The sequence below is a fragment of the Colobus angolensis genome, unplaced genomic scaffold, assembly GCF_000951035.1.
Source record: "Colobus angolensis palliatus isolate OR3802 unplaced genomic scaffold, Cang.pa_1.0 Scaffold86, whole genome shotgun sequence".
NCBI classification, from domain to species: Eukaryota; Metazoa; Chordata; class Mammalia; order Primates; family Cercopithecidae; genus Colobus; species Colobus angolensis.
Genome location: NW_012122487.1, coordinates 38747 through 65924, shown reverse-complemented (window position 1 = coordinate 65924; position 27178 = coordinate 38747).

The following is a 27178-nucleotide window of genomic DNA, read 5'->3' as shown; positions in this document are numbered from 1 at the left end:
TGCCCTCCAAACCCACTGGGGTAGAAGTTTCACCTTCCAGATATACTGGGACAGGATTCATTCTCTCTTAGCTGTGCTGGGCACAGCCCACTCCTCAACTCTCATGAAATGGGGTCATATGCCTGTGGCTGTTCTGTGTGAGTTGGGATACTATACGGTGTCTCTACTCATCTGGTGGGGAAGGGGCAGCTCACTCCTATGAATCTACTGGAGATTGCCCTTATGGGGATTGTCTGCAGTGACCCTGCTCCCATGGCAGTTTTTTGCCACATGGCTCCCTGGAGCATCCTTTGAAATCTAGGTGGAGGCAGCCACATCCCCACAGTTTTAATAGGCATAGTGACACAGCACCAGAGCCACACACCCAAGACAGCCCAAGAGCATGCAACGTAGGAGTGTGAGGAGTGAAGCATTTACACAGTGCCAGGCAGCATGCACCAAGGAACTGCAGGCAACAGTGTCCCCTTCTTTGAAATCATTCTGACCCCCAGGTCCTTACACTTTGCACTTGTAGTGGGAGGGCAACCCCGATGACCTCCAAAATGCTTCCCAGGAGACTCTCCCATTGTTATGAACAATGGGTCCTGGCTTTTGTTTAGATGGTTGACTAATCTCTCCACTGTCTTAACAGCTCCCAGCTTCTGTTGATGTGGCCAATCCATGTTTATCTCTTTATCAAATTTGGCTGCAAATTTGATAAAGAGATTTATATGCTCTCCCAAACAGATTTTTTTCATTTATTGTAATATGGATGGCTGAGAATTATCCAAATTTTTAAGTTCTGTTTTTTTTTTTATTAAAAATTCTGCCTTTAAGTCATTTCTCTGTTCTCTTATTTACTATAAGCAGTCAAAAGAAACCAAGACATACTTTATTTTATTATTATTATTATTATACTTTCAGTTCTAGGGTACAGACACACTTTCAACACTTGGCTTAGAAATAGATTAAGCTAAATATCCAATCTCATCGTTCATAACTACCTTCCACAAAACACTAGGACAATTCAACCAAGTTATTTACCACTTTGTCATAAAGATCACCTTTATTCTAGTTTTCTATAACATGTTTCCTATTTTCCTCTGAGACTGCCTAAGAATGACCCTTATTAATCATATTTCTACTAATATTCTGTTCATGACCACTTCAATATTCCCCAAGAAAATTGGGGATCTCTCTACAGCTCTCCTCTCTTCCTGAATCCCTACCAGTATTGCCTTTAACACTCTATTCACAGCAATATAAGCTTTTTCTAGCATGCAATTCAAAACTCTAAGCCCTCGGACCATTACTCAGGCCAAAGCCATTTTCCTATTTTTAGGTATTTGTTACAGCAGTACCTCCACTCCCAGTACAGATCTTCTGTCTTAGTACATTCAGGCTGCTATAACGTAACACACTAGGCTTATAAACAACAGAAATTTATTTTTCACATTTCTGGAGGTTGGGAAGTCTAAGATCAAGGTGGTAGCAGATTCAGTGTCTGATGAGGGCCTATTTTTTGGTTCACAGACAGCCATATTTTGGCTATGTTCTCACACAGTTGAAGGGACAGGTAGCATTCTTGGGCCACTTTTACCAGACCACTAATTCCATTCATGAGGGCTCTGCCCTCGTGTCTTAATAACTTTTCAAAGGCCTCCCCTGCTAATTCCATAACCTTGGGGATTTGAATTGCAACATAAGAATTTTGAGGGGGCACAAATATTCAGACCATAGCAGCTATATACTGAATTTACGTGTTTAAATTTTACATGCTATTGTTTGCAATAACACATAACTTTTTAAATACATATTTTTTTAGACAGAGTCTGACTGTGTCATGTAGGCTGGAGTGCAGTGGCACTATAGCCTTGACTTCCTGAACTCAAGCGATCCTCCTACCTTAGCCTTCCTAGTAGCTGGCACTACAGGTAGTGTGCCACCATGCCTGGCTAATTTTTGTTTTGTTTTGTTTTTGTTTTTGTTTTGTAGAGATAGGTTTTACCATGTTGCCCAGGTTGGTCTCAAACTTCTCAGCTAAAGCAATCTTTCCACTACCTCGGCCTCTCAAAGTTTTAGAATTATAGGTGAGAACTACAAGGCTCAGCCCTGAACCTTTTATAAACTAAATTGTTTTAAGAAAGGCACAGTAGTCTGAACATGTGGAGAAGATTGAATGGGGAGGATTTAGAGAGGGACATGTGGAAAAATTGGGGATAAAAATGTTCATTATCTTGATTATGATAAGAGCTTAAAGGATTTACACGTATGTCAAAACTTAGCAAATTATATACTTTAAATATGTGCAGTTTAATGTACTTCATTTATATGTTAATAAGCTGTGAAATGACAAAATAATAAAATGGCTATAATAAATATTTTTCTACCAAATGATTTCTTTATTCAATAAACATTTGATCTGTGTCAATAATACATCCCTATGCCCATGGAAGTCTGAGCAGTGTGGGGATGCTGCTATGGTAGTGATATGATACTGTTACGATGCAGTTATGGCACGAATGTGTGCAAAACTGTAGAAGGAGAGAGAGAGGAGAGTGATTACTTTTTAACACAGTAATAACAGATGAGTAGAACCATACTATTTACAGATGATACAAAGAAACTCTAAGCAAAGGAAAAGCATGCAAAGTCATTGAGACAAAAGAAGAAAGATGTCCTTCTTCTGAAAGCTGTGTACCTCAGTAGGCTTGCTGGTAGAAAATGAAATTCAAACTGTGGGACCTTGAATTTCATGCAAAAGAATTTGGAAATCAGGAATGAACTTCCATTCACAATTGCTTCAAAGAGAATAAAATACCTAGGAATCCAACTTACAAGGGATGTAAAGGACCTCTTCAAGGAGAACTACAAACCACTGCTCAGTGAAATAAAAGAGGACACAAACAAATGGAAGAACATACCACGCTCATGGATAGGAAGAATCAATATCGTGAAAATGGCCATACTGCCCAAGGTTATCTATAGATTCAATGCCATCCCCATCAAGCTACCAATGAGTTTCTTCACAGAATTGGAAAAACCTGCTTTAAAGTTCATATGGAACCAAAAAAGAGCCCGCATTGCCAAGACAATCCTAAGTCAAAAGGACAAAGCTGGAGGCGTCACGCTACCTGACTTCAAACTATACTACAAGGCTACAGTAACCAAAACAGCATGGTACTGGTACCAAAACAGAGCTATAGACCAATGGAACAGAACAGAGTCCTCAGAAATAATACCACACATCTACAGCCATCTGATCTTTGACAAACCTGAGAGAAACAAGAAATGGGGAAAGGATTCCCTATTTAATAAATGGTGCTGGGAAAATTGGCTAGCCATAAGTAGAAAGCTGAAACTGGATCCTTTCCTTACTCCTTATACGAAGATTAATTCAAGATGGATTAGAGACTTAAATGTTAGACCTAATATCATAAAAACCCTAGAAGAAAATCTAGGTAGTACCATTCAGGACATAGGCATGGACAAGGACTTCATGTCTAAAACACCAAAAGCAATGGCAGCAAAAGCCAAAATTGACAAATGGGATCTCATTAAACTAAAGAGCTTCTGCACAGCAAAAGAAACTACCATCAGAGTGAACAGGCAACCTACAGAATGGGAGAACATTTCTGCAATCTACTCATCTGACAAAGGGCTAATATCCAGAACCTACAAAGAACTCAAACAAATATACAAGGAAAAAACAAACAACCCCATCAAAAAGTGGGCAAAGGATATGAACAGACATTTCTCAAAAGAAGACATTCATACAGCCAACAGACACATGAAAAAATGCTCATCATCACTCGCCATCAGAGAAATGCAAATCAAAACCACAATGAGATACCATCTCACACCAGTTAGAATGGTAATCATTAAAAAATCAGGAAACAACAGGTGTTGGAGAGGATGTGGAGAAATAGGAACACTTTTACACTGTTGGTGGGATTGTAAACTAGTTCAACCATTATGGAAAACAGTATGGCGATTCCTCAAGGATCTAGAACTAGATGTACCATATGACCCAGCCATCCCACTACTGGGTATATACCCAAAGGATTATAAATTATTCTACTACAAAGACACATGCACACGTATGTTTATTGCGGCACTATTCACAATAGCAAAGACTTGGAATCAACCCAAATGTCCATCTGTGACAGACTGGATTAAGAAAATGTGGCACATACACACCATGGAATACTATGCAGCCATAAAAAAGGATGAGTTTGCGTCCTTTGTAGGGACATGGATGCAGCTGGAAACCATCATTCTTAGCAAACTATCACAAGAAGAGAAAACCAAACACCGCATGTTCTCACTCATAGGTGGGAACTGAACAATGAGATCACTTGGACTCGGGAAGGGGAACATCACACACTGGGGCCTATCATGGGGAGGGGGGAGGAGGGAGGGATTGCAATTGGGAGTTATACCTGATATAAATGATGAATTGATGGGTGCTGACGAGTTGATGGGTGCAGCACACCAACATGGCACAAGTATACATATGTAACAAACCTGCACGTTATGCACATGTACCCTAGAACTTAAAGTATAATAAAAATAAAAAATAAATTAAAAAAAAAAGAATTTGGTCTTTGTGTGTTAGACAATGGTGAATAATATGTAAAAGCAGGATTATATCTATATTTTAGAAAGATAACTGAGACAGGAAGATGAGAGGGACACTTTACGTATTTCTTCAAAAGAGAGATGATGAAGACTTTAAAGCAACAGCAAGGAAAAGAGCCCTAATAAACATGGAGGTAGAGATGACAAGGTGTTTGGGAAGCTCAGATAATATAATAAACATGACTATATTTCAAAGGTCTCAATAACTATTTCATATAGGGTATTACTGAACTAATACCTCATTTCAGTAATATAATATCGTATATGGCTTTCTGTAATATGTTTTGAATTAAGGTTTTAGATTTTGTGTCCAAATTTCTGTTGAAATTATAGTTCAAAGTATATGTGCATAGATATTTTTATGGCTCTTGTTACCAAATACACCTCAATTAATAAGTGTATGTTTTTCTACAAATAAAAATAATTTTATTTCTGATAATCTAATAAATAAAAAATGTTTTTCTGGGTTTGCCATTTGTTTACTTGGCATTAATTATAGCGATTTTTCCATATAGTTTAAAAAAATTCAGGTTGCTTCTTTCTATTGAGGACCACAAATCTTGCTGTTTACTCTGAAAAAAATTCAAAGATATATTGGCACTATGAATTATGACACAGAAGATGACACAAGTAATAAGTTGTATTAGTCCATTCTCACACTGATCTAAAGCAATACCTGACACTGGGTAATTTATAAAGAAAAGAGATTTAATTGGCTCATGTTTCTACAGGCTGCACAGATAGGAAGCATACACCAGCCTCTGCTTCTGGGGAGGCCTCAGAAAACTTACAATTATGGCAGAAGGTGAACAGGGAGCCAGCACTTCACATGGCCAACCAGGGGGATGAGCAAGAGGGAGGAGATGCTACACACTTTTAAACAACCAGGTCTCACAAGAACTCATTCACTATCATGATGACAGTACCAAAGGGGAAATCCACCTCCAAGATCCAATCACCTCCCACCATGCTCCACCACCAACTTTGGTGATAACAATTTGACATGCGATTTGGGCAGAGACACAGATCCAGAAAAATCAGAAGTATTAAGATTAAAAGGGAGTTTTGCTGAGAGGTCAACAATACCTTAATGGGCATAATAATATAGAGGAAGAATGTAGCAAAATAAAGATACTCTAACAACTTATAAATATATTCTCAAGCCTAATTTGCAAAATCAATATTATTAAATTAATGAGTGGTTTGAAGAACAGCTTTAAGAAGCTCATTTATTCGAGAATGTGTAAAAACTATTTTAAAACTGCTGTCTTGCACTGTTTATGATTTTGCCAAAAAAATGATGAAAATACTGTGGCCCCTGATCATACGGCATGTAGTTATAATGGAGAATAACCAGATAAGAGACAATGAATTTTGGTGAGCATTTAGATTAAAAAAAATACAGATACTATAAGAATAGAGACAATGGGTCTTTAACTCAAACTTGGTAAGTCATTAAATCATATTTTCTGAGGCTAAAATTGTGGACATGCAAGATCAGATGTATTGAGGGCCACGGTTTGGACAGAATGAAGTGATTTATGTAGGCAGAGGGAATACATGTACAGAAATCCTTGAAGATTAAAGAATTAGACATTCAGGAATATGAAAATAGTTCCATCTGAATGGAATTATACCCTGTACTTGGATAAGAAAATGTTAGGATTAAAAGGAGTAAGCAATGGCTGCATCATCCATGAACTTCATAGACATACCAGGTTGTTCATACTTACTTTCTGAGGACAATGGCAAGCAGTGCAAATTAGTGATGTGATAAATGGATTTACATGAGAATTACCTTACATGTCACATCAAAACCCTTTAGAATGTCTCTTTTTGAGCTTTTCTCATATCATTAAATAATTACCAGTTTTATCCAGTTTTCCATTCACCTGTTGGACAATTCCAATAGATTCATTCCTAATATTGGCCGATCACATATTCTGTGCTTTTGGTGTAAAACATTCTAGCCTAGCCCAATATTTTTGAGCCTAGAGGGACACTATGTTCACTGAAATAAGTCAGGCACAGAAGGACAAATACTTTATGTTCTCCCTCATATTGGCAGCTAAACAAGTTGATCCCATAGAAGTAGAGGAGTAGAACAGTAGTACCAATGACTGGGAAGGGTAGAGAATATGGGGGGATAGAGAAAGTTTGGTTAATGGGTACAATATTACAGTTAGGAGCAATAAATACAGTGCCTTATAATACTAGGATTAACAAAAATTCATTTTATATTTAAAAACAACTAAATGAGAAATTTTGAATTTTCTCAACACAAAGACATGATAAATGTTTGAAGTAATGGATATGCCAATTGCCATTTTGGCATTTGATCATTACATGTTTTGGCATTTGATCATTACACATTGTATGCATGTGTCAAAATACCACACATACCTCATGAATATGTAAAATTATTGTGTCAATTAAAAATAAAGATAAATTTACTATTAAGTAATGAATAATCACCTAACACAATGATCTCTTTATATAATAATTAATGATAATAATTAAAAGCTCTGATACAAGTGGTTATATAAAAATATTTAATTTAAAAATTATATTAAAAACACTATGCAAGTTAAAGGCAAATCATAAACAAGAAATATTGCTTGCAATATCAATATCAAGGAGTTGAAGTTTTATATACAGATGCTTTTTATAATAATCATATATGTATTTATGATATATATACATTATACATTGCCTGAATGATAATCTGGATTTTGGGACTACCTTGTCATTAAGGTTTCTGTGTTCTTTTCTCTAGTTTCATAACTTTCTCCACCGAACATGTTACTTCCAATATATAATACAATACATGTTATTAAAGTTAAAAATAAGCTCTTAGGTGCTTTCTAAAAACAGTATTTCCATCAATATGGACAGAAAGATGGACTGGATGAATATGGAATGTAAAACAGCAAGACTTGCATGTATTTGTCTAATGTTACTATATTAAGTATTTCCCTAGGCTTCAATAGCCTGGGGTACAGTTTAACTACAAGATAATAATAAACCCCTTAATACCTGGGAATGCTTAGGAAGCACAACTTTCCTCAAAGGCTGACACTCCTCTTAGTCTCCTGGTCACCATGTGGTGTTTTACACGCACGTGCCATAGAGAGTTGAGCAGTGTCAGAGCCGCCGACCAAGGATGGCTCATTCACTTCCATGTTAAATGCCTGCCTGGATACGATGCCTTCAAGAGTGAATGCTTCATTCTTAAAACCCAATGGCTGTTCTTGCATTTTGATAATAACTTGATGCCATAATATAAACTATAATATAAATACCTAACTTAATATGTACATGTAAACTAACACTACAACACTGAACACTGAAATAATCACCACATAAGTCAAAAATAGTAGATCTCTTTTACCTAAGAAATACATCTTACGGTACCTGACAACTTAGCTCTCAAAGATTTTCTAAAAGTTTTTCTTTTTTCCTAAAAGTTTTATAGTTTTACATGTCTATGATCAATTTTCAGTTAAGTTCTGAAGTTCAGATTGAGGGTCTTTTTTTTTTTTTTTTGACTATGGATTGTTGTTTTTTTTGTTGTTGTTTTTTGTTGTTGTTTTTGTTGTTTTTTTGTTGTTTTTTTTGTTGTTTTTTTTTGACTATGGATTTTTGACTATGGATTGTTGTTTTTTTGACTATGGATTGTTTTTTTTGACTATGGATTGTTCCATTTGTTTAAAATGGTTATCCTCACTCCACTGAATTGCTTAATAAGTAAAAAGTATACTGAGTTTCCTAAAAGCGCTTCTGTACTTCTAGTTGGGACAAAGCAAAAGCTGCACCAGTAGATTTCAGCAATAACTTTGGATTGTGTTAGAGGAAAGTGAAATTGAAGCTGTGCAGAGTTCAGGAGAGGAAGAAGAGAAATAAGTGTTGCTCATATTAATAGATTGGAGAAAACAAGAAACAATTTCTTGCTTTTGGGAAAGGGGAGTATGTAAGATTCTGAAAACTTGTCCCATGTCTGTTGCTCTTTGTTTTTCCTATTTTCCATTAGTAATTAGCAATAAAATCTGACACTGAAAAGAGCCAACATTCAATAGCCTAATGGAAGAAGGAAGTTAGTTCCATAGAAAAGATAAATACATTTAAACTTCTGTAAACTGCAATTTAGAAAATAAGAAATGCCAGTTGGAGTTCCAGAATGTGACCTGGGAGACTACTTAAACCCTAAGAGGTCTATGCAGGGTTTGTCACCATTTATAGTTTACTAATCTAGGTATTGTTGTTTACATAAAGCATCACTGCAAATGTAACATTGAAAGTGCAAATGTTAAAGATTATTTTAAGAATTGCCAATGTTTGTTGCAATCTACTACAAATAGAAAAACAGCTAGTGAAAAAACAATTATATAACAGATGTATATATCTTCAATCTCACAAGAAGAAAAATATCACAGTGAAAGTGCATTTAAAAGATTAGAAAACTTCATAATATTAATATAAATATAACATTTAAAATGGGTAAATGCATCTACATATTTAAAATGCCAACATGGAATAATTTGATCTAATACTCCCATTTGTATGCATAAGGTTTCCCAAAGTATTTCAAGTACAAAAAAAACCGGAGATAATTTAAAATATAAAAATATGTTTGGATGAAATCTATGACTTTCAGTTATGTGATGTTTTTTCTTAGATTGTGAAACATTCAGTTAATATAAATTTAAGATTGCCAGAGATATCTGCATATATTAGAAGAATCATATATTTGTAATGGAAGTAGCACATGTGCAATAAATGCACTTATAAAGTCAATACCTGGAGTTTCTTAATAAAAGGTAGAACTTAGTATATGTGAAATATATTCAAGATAGAAGTGATAAAGTTATGAAGTATTATTTATTAATTTCTGAACATAGACTAACAAATAAGAAAGACGGCAAAGTACTCCTTTCAAATGTCTGTTTTTCTGTAAAGAGACATAAAATTACACATCAAGCTATTAATTATATAAGGAACTGTAATACATGTACTACTATAATATTTGTTGATAATACAAATGTTTTCCAATATTTTAAACATTATTTGGAGGACTTTGGTTCTGATCAAGATAGAATAGCTCCATTCTTTCCATGTTCTCCCTCTTACAACTGAAAAGCCCTGACAAACAACACAAACAAGAAGAATAAGACTTTTGCAGGTCAAAAGAAAAAAGCAGACTGCCTAGGAACTTCAGGACTTGATCAATGGCATGTGTATTAGTCTGTTTCCACATTGCTATAAAGAAGTACCTGAGACTGGGTAATTCATAAAAAGATGTTTAACTGGCTTATGATTCTGCAGGATGTACAGGAAACATGATGCTGGCATCTGCTCGGCTTCTGGGGAGGCCTCAAGAAACTTACAAACATAGCGGAAGGCAAAGGGGGGGCAGCCTCATCAAATGGTCAGAGTAGGAGCAAGAGATTGAGCGGGGAGTTGCTACATGCATTTAAACCACCAGATCTCACAAGTACCCACTATTGGGAGAACAGTACCAAGACGAATGGTGCTAAATCATTCACGAGAAATCTGCCCCCATGATCTAATCACATCTAACCAGGCCCTACCACCAACAGTGGAGATTACATTTCAAAATGAGATTTGGGCAGGGACATACATCCAAACTATATCAACATGGCAGTGAGTTCCCTGGGTGTTCTTATTTCTTCCCATATATACCAGACTGGGCCTCCCATATATACTGCAGGAGACTCCAAAACAACCACTCACAGGCACAGATAGAAAAAAAAAAAACCTCTAAGAAAAGCCTGCTCTTCCTAATCAATGCACCAGAAAAAGGATGGCCTAACAAAACAGAAAACATTCGGGCAATACATATTCTATTCTACTCCAACACAAATGAATAAATTGTCCCCATTCTATGGCTTCAGTGGGGAAGGGGGACACAGATATTCTGCCATAAGCCGCACTCCATGAAAACAGGAAGTGGCACTCTCATTTCCCCTACTTGGGTGGTGTTGATCTGGAGCTGATCTGTCTCCAGCACAGCAGAAGCAAACAGTGTCCTGTTTCCTCCATGTTGGTAGAGCTGAGCCTCTATCCTCACTTAGCAGAAAGGAGTTAATGAGACAGTGTGAGGTGCAGCTAATGAATAATTAACTTCCCTTCACTTCCCCTTCTCGAGCTGTTAGTGGGACCTAGCAGAGGACCCCACTCAAACAGTCCCAGTTGAGTTTTTTAAGTAACCAAAGCAATCTAATGGAAAGCCATTTTGACAAACAGAGCAATTGGAAATCCATGGACAAAAAAAGGAAGAATCTTGATCTAAATCTCAGACGTTAACTCGAAATTTACCATAAACTTAAATGTAAATCTCTAAACATTTTAGAAAATAAATAGAAAATGTATTTAAGATCTAAGTCCAAATAAAGCTCTTAAACTTGACACCAAATGGAATGTGCATAAAGGAAATGATAAATTTGACCTCATCAAAATAAAAAAAACTGTTCTCTTATAAAGACCAGTGAAGGAAATGAAAAGCCAAGCTACAGACCGAAAGAAAAATTTGCAAACTACATATTTGACAAAGGACTAGTATCATAATATAAAGAACTCTAAAACCTCAATAAGAAAACCAAAGAATCCGATTAGAAAATGAGTGAATGATATGTGCAGCCATTTCATTGAAAAGGACATTTAGATGAAAATAAGCACATGAAAAGATATTCAACACCATTAACTACTGGGGAAAGGCAAATTTAAACCACAGTGAGATATCATCACACACTTACCTGGCTAAAAAAAATAGTGAAAACATGAAATGCTGGAAAGCATGTTGAGAAGACAGACTACTCATACGTTACCTATGGGAATAAAAGTGGTACATGCACTCTGGATGGATGAAAGTTTGGCCATTTCTCAATATAAAATGATTAAATAAAAAGTAATAAAATTATTTTAAAAAATACTTTGTGCAAAATAAGTAGACAAGAACTTTCTATTAGTTACTTGAGCATTAAATATATATGAACAGAATATGTATATTTATATATTTTAATCAGTTTCTTTCCCATATATTTTCTAATAAAGACAACTTTTTATTTCAACATAGAATTTTTTTTTAGAATTACCTGTAAATTTTTCTAAAAGTTGCCTATTTTATTAAATAAATTTAAAGTCGTTTACTAAAAATAAAAAAAAAAAAACTTACTACATGGCTACTGTAAGTAAATCAATGTTGTACTGGCTTATAGATATATAGATGAATAAGACAAAACAAAGAGTTCAGAAACAAACTTCACATATATAGAAAATTGACTTTTGTCAAATGCTCCATCTGACAGGTAATAGAAAATTATTTTCAACAAATTCTGCTTGAACTACTGTATATCCATATGGGGAAAACAAATTATGTGTACAAGCCTGCTACACCATACACAAATACCTGGGACAGATCAAAGACATACACATAAAATCCAAATGTGCATGTCCTTTTGATACGACATAGAAAAATATCTTCTTAATCTTATAGAAAAAAATTTTATTGACAGAGTGAGAAGATAACACAGGATAATAAATAAAAAATTATCTTCACCAAAATTAAATGCTTTGCTCATTAAAAACACCAAGAAAACAAAAATGCAAGTCATAGACTCAGAAAAATATTCTCAATACATGAATCTCTAAAGGACTTGAATCCATAATATATAAAGAACTTATAGAAATCAATTTAAAAGGAAATATGGGCCAGGTGTGGTGGCTCACACCGGTAACCTCAGTGCTTTGTGAGTCTGGAGCAGAAGGATCACTTGAGGTCAGGAGTTCAAGACCAGCCTGGGCAACAAAGAGAGACCCTGTCTCTACAAAATGTTTTTTAAATTAGTTGGGTGAGGTGGCATGTACCTGTAGTTCCAGCTGCTAGGGATGCTGAGGCAAAAGGATTCCATGAGCCCAGGAGTTGGAGGGTGCAACAAGCCACAATCCCAGCACTGGATCTGGCTAACAAATAAATACATAAGTAAGTAAATAAATAAATAAAAATAGAAGGAGATATGAATGCATACTTTACAAAGAAGTAGTTAGTAACACATAGTTTTTTTTTTTTAGGAATTTACCCATAGTAAATGAAGAATTATATAATATCAAATACTTGTATGTGAATGGAGAAATATGTGAAAATATACCCAACTATATACTTATGTTTGTAGCAATTTTACTTATAATACCCTAAATATGGAAACAATCTAAATATTGCCTCCATGGGAGAATGAAGAACCAATCTTAGTGTGAGAAAAGAATGGACAGAACAAAAAGCAAAAATAATGGAAAAATTATCAATTGGAGTTTTTTGAAAATTAAAATTTCTACATTTTTCTGATACCTATTAATGTTGAACATCTTTTTACTCACTAATTAGCCACATCAACAGATATAAGGGAAATGCAAATTAGAAGCAAAATTAAATAGTACTTTACATCCAAAAAAAAAAGAGCATTTGGAAAACCTGAAACTCCTAAATTTCTGCTGGGAATGTAAAATGGCATGAATATTTTGGAAACCAGTTTGACAAATTTTTGTAAAATTAAACCCATGACCCATCGGTGTCTCTCTTAGATCTTTACTCATGTTAAATAAAAAATGAAAACTTATGTCCACGGAAAGACTTGTATGAATGTTCATAGCCGCTTAACTCATGATACCCCAAACTAAACATCAAAATATTCCATAACAGGATAAGAAATCTATGGCCCATTATTATAGTGGAATACAACATAGCTTTAGAAACAAACAAACTACTGATATATATAATAACATCAATGAATCTCCAAATTAGTACATTGAGCAACAGCCATACATTAACATATGCTTATATGTGTATATACATTTACATAAAAAGTACACACTGAATGACTCTTTGAAAGGTTAAGATGAAGCAAAAGTAATCTTCTTTTTTTTTTTTTTTTCTTTTTGACACAGGACCTCACTTTCTCACTCTGTTACCCAGGCTGGAGTGCAATGGCATGATCACAGCTCACTGCAGACTCAATCTTCAGGGCTCAAGCTATCTTCCCACCTCAGCCTCTCAAGTAGCTGGAACTACAGGCACATGCCACCATGCCTGTAGAGATGAAGTCTTCCTATGTTGTCCAGGCTTCCTCAAATTCATGGCCTCAAGCAATCCTCCTGCCTTGACCTCTCAAAGTACTGGGATTACAGGTGTGAGCCACCACACCCAGCCTATACTGTAATTTTTTTTTGCTTTTATAGAGACAGGGTCTCCTTATGTTGCCCAGGTTGATCTCGAACTCCTAGGTTCAAGCAATCCTCCCACCTTGGCCTCTCAAAGTTCTGGGATTATATGTGTGAGCCACCATGTCCAGCCTTCTATGATTATTGAAATCCGAACAGTGATTGCCTGTGGGAGTGAAGATTAACTGGAAAGGAGCATAAAGATACTCTCTGCACTAATAGAAATGTTCTATATCTTGATTAGATAGCTGATTACTCATGAAACTCTACTAATATTTGTATATTTTATGTAAATTATGCCTTGATGAATAAGAAACATTATTGAAAATGCTGTTACCTTGTGACATTTTGAATGTTTTGTAAGTGTGTAATTTCTTTTCTCATTCTATATTTGACTTGTACTACTTTTGGGTTTGTAATTTTAGGTTTATTTTCTGAAAGATGGGCTTCCTAACTATATACACTTCAGACCCCAGAAAGATGGATGCACAGTGGAGTGATTTTTTTCTACAGTTATGCTTCTCTCAACTCAAAGTCACTATTGAGGGCTTTTTTTCTTCTTATCCCTATTCCTCAATTTCTACCACTATCACATTCATCTTCTTTATCTAACGAAGTCACTTTATTTAATGAAACCTTATTTAATAATCCAGAAAAATGTATGTTCCATTTCTTTTTTTTCTTTTCTTTTTCTTTTTTTTTTTTTTGGATGGAGTTTCACTCTACTGCCGAGGCTGGAGTATAGGGGTACAGTGGTGCGATCTCGGCTCACTCAACCTATGCCTTCCAGGTTTAAGTGATTCTCTTGCCTCAGCCTCCCAAATAGCTGGGATTACAGGTACCCACCACCACACCTGGCTAATTTTTGTACTTTCAGTAGGCAGGGTTTCACCATGTTGGCCAGGCTGGTCTTGAACTCCTGACCTCAACTGATCCACCCACCTCAGCCTCCCAAAGTGCTGAGATTACAGGCATGAGTCACCATGCCTGGCCCTCAGTTATTTTTCTTACATTTCCTCTAACATATATCAATTTTTTTAAGCATGACCATAATTATACATATTAACCACTCTGTCTCTTCCACTCTAGTGTGGATTCTTTAAGGAAAGGAACCATCTTTTCCTTCTCCTTTGGTACTATCAAGCACCATCTTTGACATCTTCTTCATCTACTGGAATAAACCTCCCATTTCTCCAGAGTTGGCAACCATGTACCAGGATATGATGCAAATATAAAGAGATTCCTTTTATCTTGTCCTCTTATAGTCAAATGTCCAGAATTAACATCTACATTCATGGCTCCTCAAACAACTTAGATTCACAATTCATGGATTGCTTTATGAATTTATTCACAAAATTGAGACTGAAAGTAAAAATTTACCATGCCAGGCCAGGTACAGTGGCTTACGCCTGTAATCCCAGCACATCCGGAGGCTGAGGCAGGCAGATCATGAGGTCAGTAGTTCGAGACCAGCGTGGCCAACATGGTGAAACACCGTCTCTCCTACAGATATAAAAAATTAGCCAGGTGTGGTAATGCACGCCTATAATCCTAGCTACTAAGGAGGCTGAGGCAGAAGAATCGCTTGAACCCGGGAGGCAGAGGTTGCAGTGAGCTGAGATTGCACCATTGCACTCCAGTCTGGGCAACAGGGCGAGACTCCATGTGACCAAAAAAAAAAAAAATTCCCATGCAAGTAACTCAGAAAGGGCCATTCAAGATAGAGGAAATTGGCCACGCGTCGGTGGCTCGCATCTGTAATCCCAGTAATTTGGGAGGCTGATACAGGAAATTGTTTGTGTAAAGGCTAAAAATAAGAAGAAAGTTGGTTTAAAAAGCTGAACATGGGGTGGGTGTGGTGGCTCATGCCTGTAATCCCAGCACTCGGGGAGGCTGAAGCAAGTGGATCACCTGAGGTCAGGAGTTTGAGACCAGCCTGGCCAACATGTTTTCACCACGTCTCTACTAAAAATACAAAAATTAGCTGAGTGTGGTGGTGCACGCCTGTAATCCCAGCTCCTTGGGAGGCTGAGGCAGGAGAATCGCTTGAACCGAGAAGGCAGAGGTTGCAGTGAGCCGACATCATGCCACTGCACTCCAGCCTGGGTGACAGTGTTACCTGGGGGTCCTTGCTCCCAGAGCTCCCAAGATGGTAGTGGCAGCTTCCAAGACGGTGGTGGGCCGCTGCCAAGGTGGTGGCAAGCCTCTTATTCTCTGATCTGGGGTTCTTGGCCTCAGGGATTCCAAGTAACGGAATCTTTGGCCATACGGTGAGTGTTATAGCTCTATTAGAAGCTGAAGGTCAGGGAAGAGAACTGCAGAACCCAGTGACTAGTGTTCAGCTCCATTAGGACAAACCCCGGCACTTAGCAGTGCAGGAACAATGGCAAGCCTTTAGCCCGATGGAGAGCCGCAATGGGCACGTCGCTGGATCAGGAGCACAGCGGATATCGTGCCAGATCCAGAGGGGTGGAAGTCAGCAGCGGGTCTGTGACGGCGGTGAACAGCAGTGGTGGACAGTGAGTGAAAGCTCAACTCCGGCTATAACAAACACAGACCAGAAAAGTGTGCAGTTGCAAGATTTAAAAGAGTGAAAACAGAGCTCCCATACAAAGGGAGCTGACCCAAGAGGGAAGCCGCTGTCGGCTCCAATGCCTAGGTTTATATCCAGATCATTGCCCCTCCCGCTGTGCTCTCAGGCATAGATGATTGGCTATTTCTTTACCTCCTATTTTTGCCTAATCAGTATTTTAGTGAGCTCTCTTTACTACCGGATTGGTCGGGTGTGAGCTAAGTTGCAAGCCTCATGTTTAAAGGTGGATGCGGTCACCTTCCCAGCTAGGCCTAGGGATTCTTAGTCGGCTTAGGAAATCCAGTTAGTCCTGTCTCTCAACAGAGTGAGACTCCAGCTCAAAAAAAAGCTAATCGTAATTTGTCATGGCTAAAATGTAGATAGTACTTGGTAGAGAAGTGAGAAATTATAGTCAGGGCATTAGTGGCTTTATACACATCAGCAAGTAGTTTAGATCTTATCCTGGGGATTTTCCTTTAGTATGTTAGTACTAGTTGATCAAAAAAGATTAGCTAAATATACAGTAAATAATTTGTCTCTGCCTCCATGGAACTCACCATTAATGAAAAAGACAGACAATAAAGAAAAAATTAAAATGATGTTAAGCATATAGCTACTGTGGAAAAAATATTTATAACATTTCAAGAATACAGTTGTGCTACTCTGTGCTTAAGCATCAAAAAATACCCTTTGTTTTCTTTGCTCAGCCTTGTTTTCCAAGCATCTATTACAGTGCCTTACACATAACAAATAGGCAACAATTTTTTTCACGGATAAGCAAATCAATAATTGAATTGAACTTTGTGGAATGAATGGTGAAACCCTGTCTCTACTGAAAGTACAAAAATTAGCCAGGTATGGTGGTGGGCACCTGTAATCCCAGACACTCATGAGGCTGAGCCAGGAGAATCACTTGAACTCGGGAGGCATAGGTTGCAGTGAGCCGAGATCGCGCCACTGTACTCCAGCCTGGGCAGCACAGTGAAACTCCGTCAAAAAAAAAAAAAAATACAGTGGATAAGCATTTAGCCAGGAGTGAGAAGCCTGCACGTGTGAAAGCCTACGACATTGAGAGAGTCTCGTATGTTCAAGAACCTGAAAGAAGCCTGAGAGAGCTGAGATGGAGAAAGCAATATGTAGAATACTAGGAGATAAGCCTGGAGAGGGAGATAAAATCTGTCCCATACACACTATATAATCTATTTTAAAGATTTTGGAAGTTTTTTAAGGTGATGAGCAGTTATCAATCTATTATTAGGGGAATTATGACATCATTTTACAATTTTAAAAGACAGTTCTGGCCAGGTACGGGGGCTCACACCTGTAATCCCAGCACTTTGGGAGGCTGAGGCAGGTGGATCACCTGAGGTCGGGAGTTCGAGATCAGCCTGACCAACATGGAGAAACCTTGTCTCTACTAAAATTACAAAATTAGTCAGGCGTGGTGGCACATGCCTGTAATCCCAGCTACTCAGGAGACTGAGGCAGGGGAATCGCTTGATCCCGGGAGGTGGAGGTTTTGGTGAGCCGAGATTGCACCACTGCACTCTAGCCTGGGCAACAAGAGTGAGACTCCATCTCAAAAATAAAATAAAATAAAATAATAGTTTTATAAAGAACTGGTGCCATGAAAAAATTAATAATAAGAAGATAATTTTTGCATTATTATGGAGACCATTTGTGATGACTGGGAAGTAAACAGATGTGAAGATAACAGTTAGAAGTCTCTTTGTGCAGTTTAGGAAAGAAATGATTGAAGTTGGGACGTGGGGGATGGCATTGAGGATGGGAAACAGTGGATACATTGAGAACTTTTTTTTCAGAAGTAGGAACAAACAGAGCTTAACATTGCTGAGTGAGTGAAATTTGAAAGGAGCCAAGGAAACTAATGTCTTCATATATTGAGCAATGAGATGAGTAGAGGTTTAGCAGAGCTGCAGAGGAATATGCAGATTTCAAATATGTTCTTTTGAAATTGCCATGGGATGTCAAGGTAGAAAGTTTGGAGAACTGTACATAAATACACTAGAAACCATTTGAATCACAGAAATAGATTAGGGAATATAATGGTGATTCATATTCTGAAAGGAAATGAGTTGTCCCAGGAAAAGAGATAGAGATATGAAAGAAAAGGACTGAGAATAAAGTCCTGTGAAGCTTCCATATTTAATAAACAGAACTTTGTGTAGGGAAAGTTAAATATTAAATTTGAACTCATTTGAACCTGGCCACAAACAATGGTCACCAAGTCCCGGAACAGGTTGTGTGAGCCCCTTGAAGTGTTCATCCAGAGCTGTTTTGGAGAAATCTCCATTTCAATCTATTCCTATATGTTAGTTATTGAAAAACAATAGACAATCCCAAAGACAAGTTGTTCCTTGATCCCAGTTGCACAGGGCCCTCGTGACTGGGCCTCATGCCATACAACTTGTTACAAAAAGAGCTAGGGTCCCAGACTGCACCGAAGCTTCATGAGACCTCTCCTCATCTGTGCATGGAGGAGTGGCCCACTCTGGAGCCCAGGCTGTTGCTTCCCAGTCTGGTGGTGGATCCTCCATAGTCTGGTGAATGTAAATCCCTTTTCCCTTCTCCCCTTCCCATTGCAATTTGCTTAATATATCAATTTGCTTATTATATCGAATTGCTTATTATATCATTTGCTTATTATATCAATTTATTATATTAATTTGCTTATTATATCTGCATTGCCATTTATGTGGGATAAAGCTTGTTTACCTTTAAAGGTATTGTGTGTGTGCCTTTTCTCCCCTCGCACGTCTCCCTCACAGAACAAACCTTAGAAGCACAATTGTGAAAAATAGAAAACACAGGGGTGTCAGAAATATCAGGGGACTAAAATGTTTCTGGGAGAGAGGGATGAAAGTTCTTTAAGTTAAAAAGTGCTGGCCAGGTGCGGCGGCTCAAGCTTGTAATCCCAACACTTTGGGAGACCAAGGCGGGCAGATAACCTGAGGTCAGGAGTTCAAGACCAGCTTGACCAACATGTATTTTTTGGTACTAAAAATACAAAATTAGTTGGGTGTGGTGGCACATGCCTGGGGAGGCTGAGGCAGGAGAATTGCTTGAACCTAGGAGGCAGAGGTTGCAGTGAGCTGAGATTCCACCATTACACTTCAGCCCGGGCCAACAACAAAGAGACTCTGTCTAAAGAAAACAACAACAATAACAACAACAACCACCAACAACAAAAAGGCTACACCTGGCTTGGTACTGTGGCTCATGCCTATAAGCCTAGCACTTTGGGAGGCTGAGGCAGTAAGATCGCTTGAGTACAGGAGTTCCAGGCTACCCTAGGCAAAATAGTGAGACTTCATCTCTACAAAAAAACAAAAACAAAAAATTAGCTGGGTATGGAAGAGTGTGCCTGTGGTTTCAGCTACTCAAGAGGCTGAGGCAAGAAGATTACTTGAGCCCAGGAGGTTGAGGCTGCAGTGAGCCATGATCATGTCACTGTGCTCAGCTTGGGTAACAGAGTGAGATCCACTTTCAAAATAAATAAAAATAAAGATAAAAATTAAATTAAATTAAAATTAAAAGTGTTAAACCTCACTCTAGGCAGAAGATATCTGTCAGGTGACTGGTTGTATAAATTAAAGAACTTTATGGTAAAACCTCCAGAGGAAACCCAGAACTTGTGCATTGCCATGTATAATAACCATGCAATATTTGCTATTCTTGGTCTTGCGAAAAGAAAAAGAAAGAAAAGAAACAATAGCTGGGATCGTGAGTCTTTCATGCGACATAGTCTCTCATATGTGAACAGTATTGAGGCAGTCTGTAAACATGTCAAACTTGATTTTTTTTTTTGAGATGGAGTCTCGCTCTGTCGCCCAGGCTGGAGTGCAGTGGCATGATCTCGGCTCACTGCAAGCTCCGTCTCCTGGGTTCATGCCATTCTCCTGCCTCAGCCTCCTGAGTAGCTGGGACCACAGGCACCTGCCACCACGCCAGGCTATTTTTTTGTATTTTTAGTAGAGACGGGGTTTCACCATGTTAGCCAGGATGGTCTCAATCTCCTGACCTCATGATCCGCCCGCCTTGGCCTCCCAAAGTTCTGGGATTGCAGGCATGAGCCACCATGCCTAGCCCAAACTGGATCTTTTATCTCACCTTTTTGAAACAAATTACCCACTTTTATGAGTTAAATTATGCTCCTTCATAAAGATTATACAAATATAAAAATGTATTATTTTAATCTGATAAGTTAAATATTTCTATGTTTAAAATTTGGCAAAGTGTGAGAAAGAAAAAATGCACTTACAGCGTAGCACCCAATGAAAACTATTATTAATATATTTATATATTTAAAAGTGTTCATTACACACATGTAATTGATATAGTCATACATTGTGTATACATGCATAGAATCAATATTATAATGTAGAATATATTTAATAACCAGTATTTAGGAATCTTTGAGTGCCTCAAGGCTTTACTGATAAACAATGAAAATGAATTTTTAACATTCATAGCAAGAAGATGAGACTCATGATATTCCCCTTGCATCAACCATTGTAGTGAACAATGAGTCTTCAATAAATTTTACTAACTGATTGATTGCCACCAATAATAACAATAATAATAAATTACTTTTCACTGATAGAATAATCCAAAACAATAGTGTAGTGTTAGCGTTTTTCAGCCCTTTTTTGGTCTCCAACATTAAGCCGTTTGGAATGAAATACACACACACAGGCACAACACACACATATTAATTGGATGTTCTTGTGAACCACGCTCCTATATAAAAGTTGATTTTAGTCAATCTTCTATTTAGGAAACTTATTTTTATTTTGTACTGTGTCTGTTTTCTATACTGCTTATAACTTCACTTAGGAAGTTCTATGCTATTTTTTTCAGGAATAAATTTACTAAAAACATTAGGAATTGTCTACAGATAAATTGTTTTAATTGAAAAGTGAAGAGCAAGAGAGAACGTATACAGACATAAGGGAAAAAAATGGAATCTGTCTATTTTTACTACATTTGTGTTCTAGAGCAAAACTTTCATTTTGAATAGATAGCGCAAGTGTGAATAAAGCACAAACAGTATCCAGATAGCAGTGATGAGGAGGATGTTGCTTCTCAGCACAGAGCTTCATCAACGTTAAAATGCTGCTTCTTTCCAGCAGGGGAATGTGGAGCTTTGTTTGCCATAATAAATGTGAAGACCACTTATGCTTGCCCTTGTAAAAATAGGTCAGGTTTCAAAGAAGACATTTTTATGCTTAAAGTTACAAGACAAACAATTTTCATGGGCATTGGTTTGTTTATTTAATTTTAGTCTTAGTTACATTTTCTACAAGTGAAATTTGAAAGATTTGTGGGACTAGCTAGAGGCAGAAGTCATCATGGCTAATGGAACTCCATTTAGCAAAAGCTGTTTCACATTGGGCATGAGGTTAAAGTAAAACAAACAAAAAAACAAAACTATAATACATTAGATATGAGTGTTATGGGACTTAAATAGAAATTCTTATGCTATCCTGTGCCTTTTCAGTTCCTTGTCCTCTAAGCATCATTGGCAAATTGAGCCTGTACCAGTTCATTTATTGACCCTATAAATGATGATAGTGGTTTTGGCAATTCTTTCTTGACTCATCAAAGAGGGAAATTAATAGACAATGTTAATTTACTGCTGACTTTTCCCATTAGATCAATGAGGTGAAGAGTCTACCCAGCACCCAATAGAGTGTTTGGAACATAATAAGCACTCTATACATATTTGTTATTTAAAATAATTAGTAGCTATTGTGATTAAGAACTTTTTTTTTTGTATCTTGTCTATGCAGTTATCACAAACATACAAAATTAGTTTTGGGAGCAAGAAACCAGTGTATTGGGGTATGGCAGAGAACATCTCTGTGTGAACAAAAACTTACTGGAAGGTATCTTAGTTTGTTCAGCCTGCTATAATGAATTCTTAGACTGGGTAATATATAAGCAACAGAAATTTATTTCTCACAGTTCTGGAGGGTGCGAAGTCCAAGATCAAAGTACCAGCACATTCAATATCTGATAAGGGCTTGCTCTCTGCTTCATAGGTAGTGTTTTGCTGCTGTGTCCTCACATGATGGAAAGGAACTAGTAGGCTCCCTCAAGCCTCTTGATAAGTGCACTAATCCTATTCATGAGGGCTCTGCCTTCATGACTTAATGACCTCCTAAAGGCCTCACCTCTTAATACCATGTCCTTGGGAGTTAGGTTTCAACCTATGAAATTTGGAGGGACACCAGCATTCAAACATCCAGCAAAAGGTGTTTCGTCTTCATGAAGCTTTTCCTCTATGTCATTCTATTTGCTCTCCATGTTCTGACATGACTATCTTTCCTATCTTTAAAATGTTCCCACTAGGGCAATCTCTCTATAATTAATGCAAATGTATAATCATCCATCTATTCTCTTTTAAAGCAATTAAAGTTCCTAATAGATTTTTCTAAGACTGTGAGACAAAACAGACAATTTTAAAAAAGGATGTTATAAGATAGAGTTCTATGCCCAAGAAATGCTAACTTTAAACAGACTTGCAGTCTGTACCCAGTTTTTGTTTGTGTTTTCTACTCTCAGACTTCCACTAATGTGTCCGAGATTCAGTTTTATTGTATAAAAAGTGAAGTTATCATGCTGGATGATTTCTGGACTCCCTCCTCAGCTACAAAAATAATCTAAAATTACTTACATAAATATAAATTTTAAAAAGTCTTTCTCTAGAGATCTTTGACAATAACATGGTGTAAGTGTACCCTTTCCTGGAAAAAAAGAAGAGAGTTAAAAATTTCTAATTCTTGGCTAGACACAGTGGTTCACGTCTGTAATCGCAGCACTTTGGGAGGCAGAGGTGGGCAGATCACAAGGTCAGGAGTTCGAGACCAGCGTGACCAATATGGTGACACCCCATCTCTACTAAAAGTACAAAAATGATCTGGGTGTGGTGGTGTGCTCATTTTTGAGTCCTAGCTACTCGGGAGGCTGAGGCAGAAGAATCTCTTGAACCTGGCAGGCAGAGGTTGCAGTGAGCCAAGACTGTGCTACTGCACTCCAGCCTGGGTGACACAGTGAGACTTCATTTCAAAAAAAAAAAAAATCTAATTTTTAGGGCTCCTTTTAAACAGAAATTCTTATTATTATGGTTTCATGAGATGGATACTGATGTTTGTTTTAAGTCCTGTGGACTAACATTCATGACATTCATGTAAAATAGCAGTTGTAATTCTAACTGAAAAATAAGAGCTACAACTAGTTTTTACTTTGTTAATAAACTAGAATGCTGCTCTGAGTAAAACATTCTATGATGAGAAATAGTTCAGACTTTAAGTTTTCAATCCATGCCTTTACCATTCAAGAAGCATACCAAGTAAAAACAAATATACCTTTAATTCTTCTCTAACCCTTGGTAATTTCTTTTTTATATTCCATGAGTTCGAAGCCTTTGCCAAGCAATAACATCAACCTGAAATTTAATAACATTGTTTGTACTGATTATGTTTATTCTTACAGTACCTTCCTTTAACGACAAGTGATACCTTCTCCCCATTCATAACAGTGATATAAATTTTTCTTCTAGAGTAGATTTAGGCAAAAGAGAGTAAATTGATTTTAAATATAATAAATGATTAAAATTATAGGTCACATGTGGATAAAATAAAAATAATGAAAGTGATAATTAGATGTCTGAAGATTTTGAAAGCATACACTTAGAAGTAGATGTGATTTATTTGCAGCTCTCCTGATCACGTCTGATGTCTTAGATAATCATAATAGCCTTATCTCACTTGCTTCCAATATGATTTACTTGCCCATCTACTATAAAAAAAAAAGTCTCATTCAGGGAGAGCCAACTGTGTGCCTGGTTATATGTTGAATTTTAGAATTTACTATTTAATGATGGTTTTTGTGTGGCTCAAATGAAAATCAGAGATTTCTGACTTAACCAGTGTCTGTAAATGGGCAAACCAGTGCAGGTTCCGTCTTTGATAACCTGACAAAATTTCTTTATTCCTGAAAGATATCTGGAGCAAGATATGTATTTCTCTGTATGTGTTATCTCATACTAAGGACAGATAGGTAAGGTTGTATAATCCCCCTCTTCTGGTAGCAATTGTAAAACACCTATCAATATTGCAAATTGACATAGGGTTTTTCCTCAAAATTCTACTATAGAAATTTACTCTACCAGAAAAACTACTGCAAGTGATCTATGATATAGATGCAAGAATATTTATTTAAGCATTATTCATATAATAATAATTGGAGTTTAAGCAATTTTCCTTCTTTTTGACACATTTTCTATGCTTGGTTTCAAGGATATGTCATTTATTCTTCCTACCTCTTGAATGAGGTAGGTTTTCCTCCTACCTCTTGAGCCATCGCTTCCAGACCTGGCTGTTTCTCTTCATCACTTTAAACTGTTAGTTGAATGCTTCAGGGCAAGCTTCTTTCAACTTTTTCTTGATCTACCATTTATGCCTTGGTATTTTATCCAGTATTAAGGTTTTAAATAGCCTTTAAACATTGATAATTTGTCTCATTCTTTCTCTTGTTCCTTTACTCTAAAATCAAGACATATTTCATTTTGATACTAACAGTGGTTCTAGAGAAACAGAATTTTAAGGATGAGTTTTCTAAGTTGGCTTTGGGGTTTCTTGGATTGGCTCTTTAATCTTTTTAGATTTAAATATGACTCTATTTCCAGTAGTAAAAACAGTGCTGGTGGTCCGTTGTGTGAACTATTTATAGAGATTCAATTATAACAGGTAGCTCAGATCACATGGTTACGTAAACAGCCCAAAGTCAAGCATTCTGTTTTTACTAAGGTCCAGTATCAAGGCCAAGGGCCATCTTTTTTCTTTTTTTTACGTTATTTGAAGATGATTGCAAGTCCTTGCTCCAAAAACTTAAAGGTCCGCACTGCGATGCAGCTATAGGGGCCTGCCACAGGTTTTAAAGAGCATCTTTATCTACCACAGACACCTGAAGCACCATTGGATTTGTTGGATCATATGCTCCAAGGGGCAGACCAGCTTACACAGAATCCTGGACCAGTTACAGAGCCTTCTGGTATTCTGAACCCTACTCAAAACTATCAGATTTTCAGTATAACCAACTGAGTGAATTGTCTCCAAAATCCATACAGGCCCACTAGGTGTTGTGTATCTTTCTGGGTTGTAGTAGGAGCCAGATGCAAAAACTTATCTCTCACCTTAATTTTGCCCAAATGTTCAAAAATATCCTTGCCTCTTATAAGAGATTGATTACAAATTATCCAATGCAGATATTTCATATATAGGGAACATTTCCCTTCACAACTGACCTTCAGGGATGTCCTAGAGATGAGCTGTAGTGCTGCAGCTGTCCACTTTTGGGTGTTACCTGCATATTGTACAAAACCATATGTAAACCATGACCAGGTCTTCTCTTTCTCTGTCAACTGATCATAGGAAACTCCTCATGATGCCATAGGTGCACGTTTGGAGAAAGAAGGCAGAGTAGCAAGAGTGGGTACCATGGGCATTTGGGCCCTTTCCTAATGAAACTTACTTGTGCCTTCAGGGGCTGTTCAGGCCCTATCACATGCATACCACTTCCATTTGATAATGGAGTGTGCTATGCACTCCCAACTTTATGAATTTGTGGGTTAGGTATAGACATAATTTTGGGCAGGGAACCTGGTTGTATACTTTACTTGGGAGGAGAAATGACCAGACATGGAATTGTGTACCAATTCATGGGCTGTAGTCAATGGTTTGGCTGGATGATGAGGGACTTGAAAGGAACATGATAAGAAAATTGGTGACAAAGAAATTGAGTGAAGGGGTGTATGGATAGATGTCTCAGAATGGGGAAAAAAACATGAAGATATTTGTGTCCTGTTTGAATGTTCACCAAAGGATGTCTCAGCAGAGGAGTATTTTAATAATCACATGGATAGGATGATCCATTCTGTGAATACCAATCAGCTTCTTTCCTCAGTCACTCATCACTGCTCAGCGGCCTAATAAGTAAAGTTGCCATGGCGGCAGCATTGACTCAGCAAAACAAATTTCTACTCACTCAGGCTAATCTGGCTTTAGTCAATGCTGAGTGCCCATATGCCAACAGTAGACACCAACACTGAGCTCCTGATATAACATCATTCCCTGAGGTGATCATCCAGGTATCTAGTGGTAGGTTGGTTACACTGGACAACTTCTATCATGGAAGAAATGAAATTTTGTCCTTACTGGAATAAACGCTTACTCTGAATATGGATTTGCATTCTTTGCATGCAATGCTTCTTCAAAAACAATCAGTTGTGGATTTACAGAACATCTTCCCCACCACAATATTCCATAGAGCATTGCTTCTTACCAAGAACACATTTTACAGTCAAAGAAGTGCATCAATAGGCCCATGCTTGTAGAATTCACCAGTCCTACCATCTCCACTATCCCAAAGCAACTGGCTGGACAGATGATGGAATGGCCTTTTGAAGATTCAGCTGTAGGATCATCCAGTTGGTGATATCTTACAGGGCTAAGGCAATGAGATTCCTTAGAATATCTCTTAGTATTGCCATGCCATGTGATTAAGGTCAATGGAAAATTACAGCAACCCAATTCAGTGAGGACTACAAATAACCACCTATTAGAAATGATAGCAAAAGGAACACAGAATGGGGAGTAGAAAAGTGTAGTTTTAAATACTAGCTACAATCACATGAGCTGTTAAAGAAATAAAAACTATAATTGTCATGTG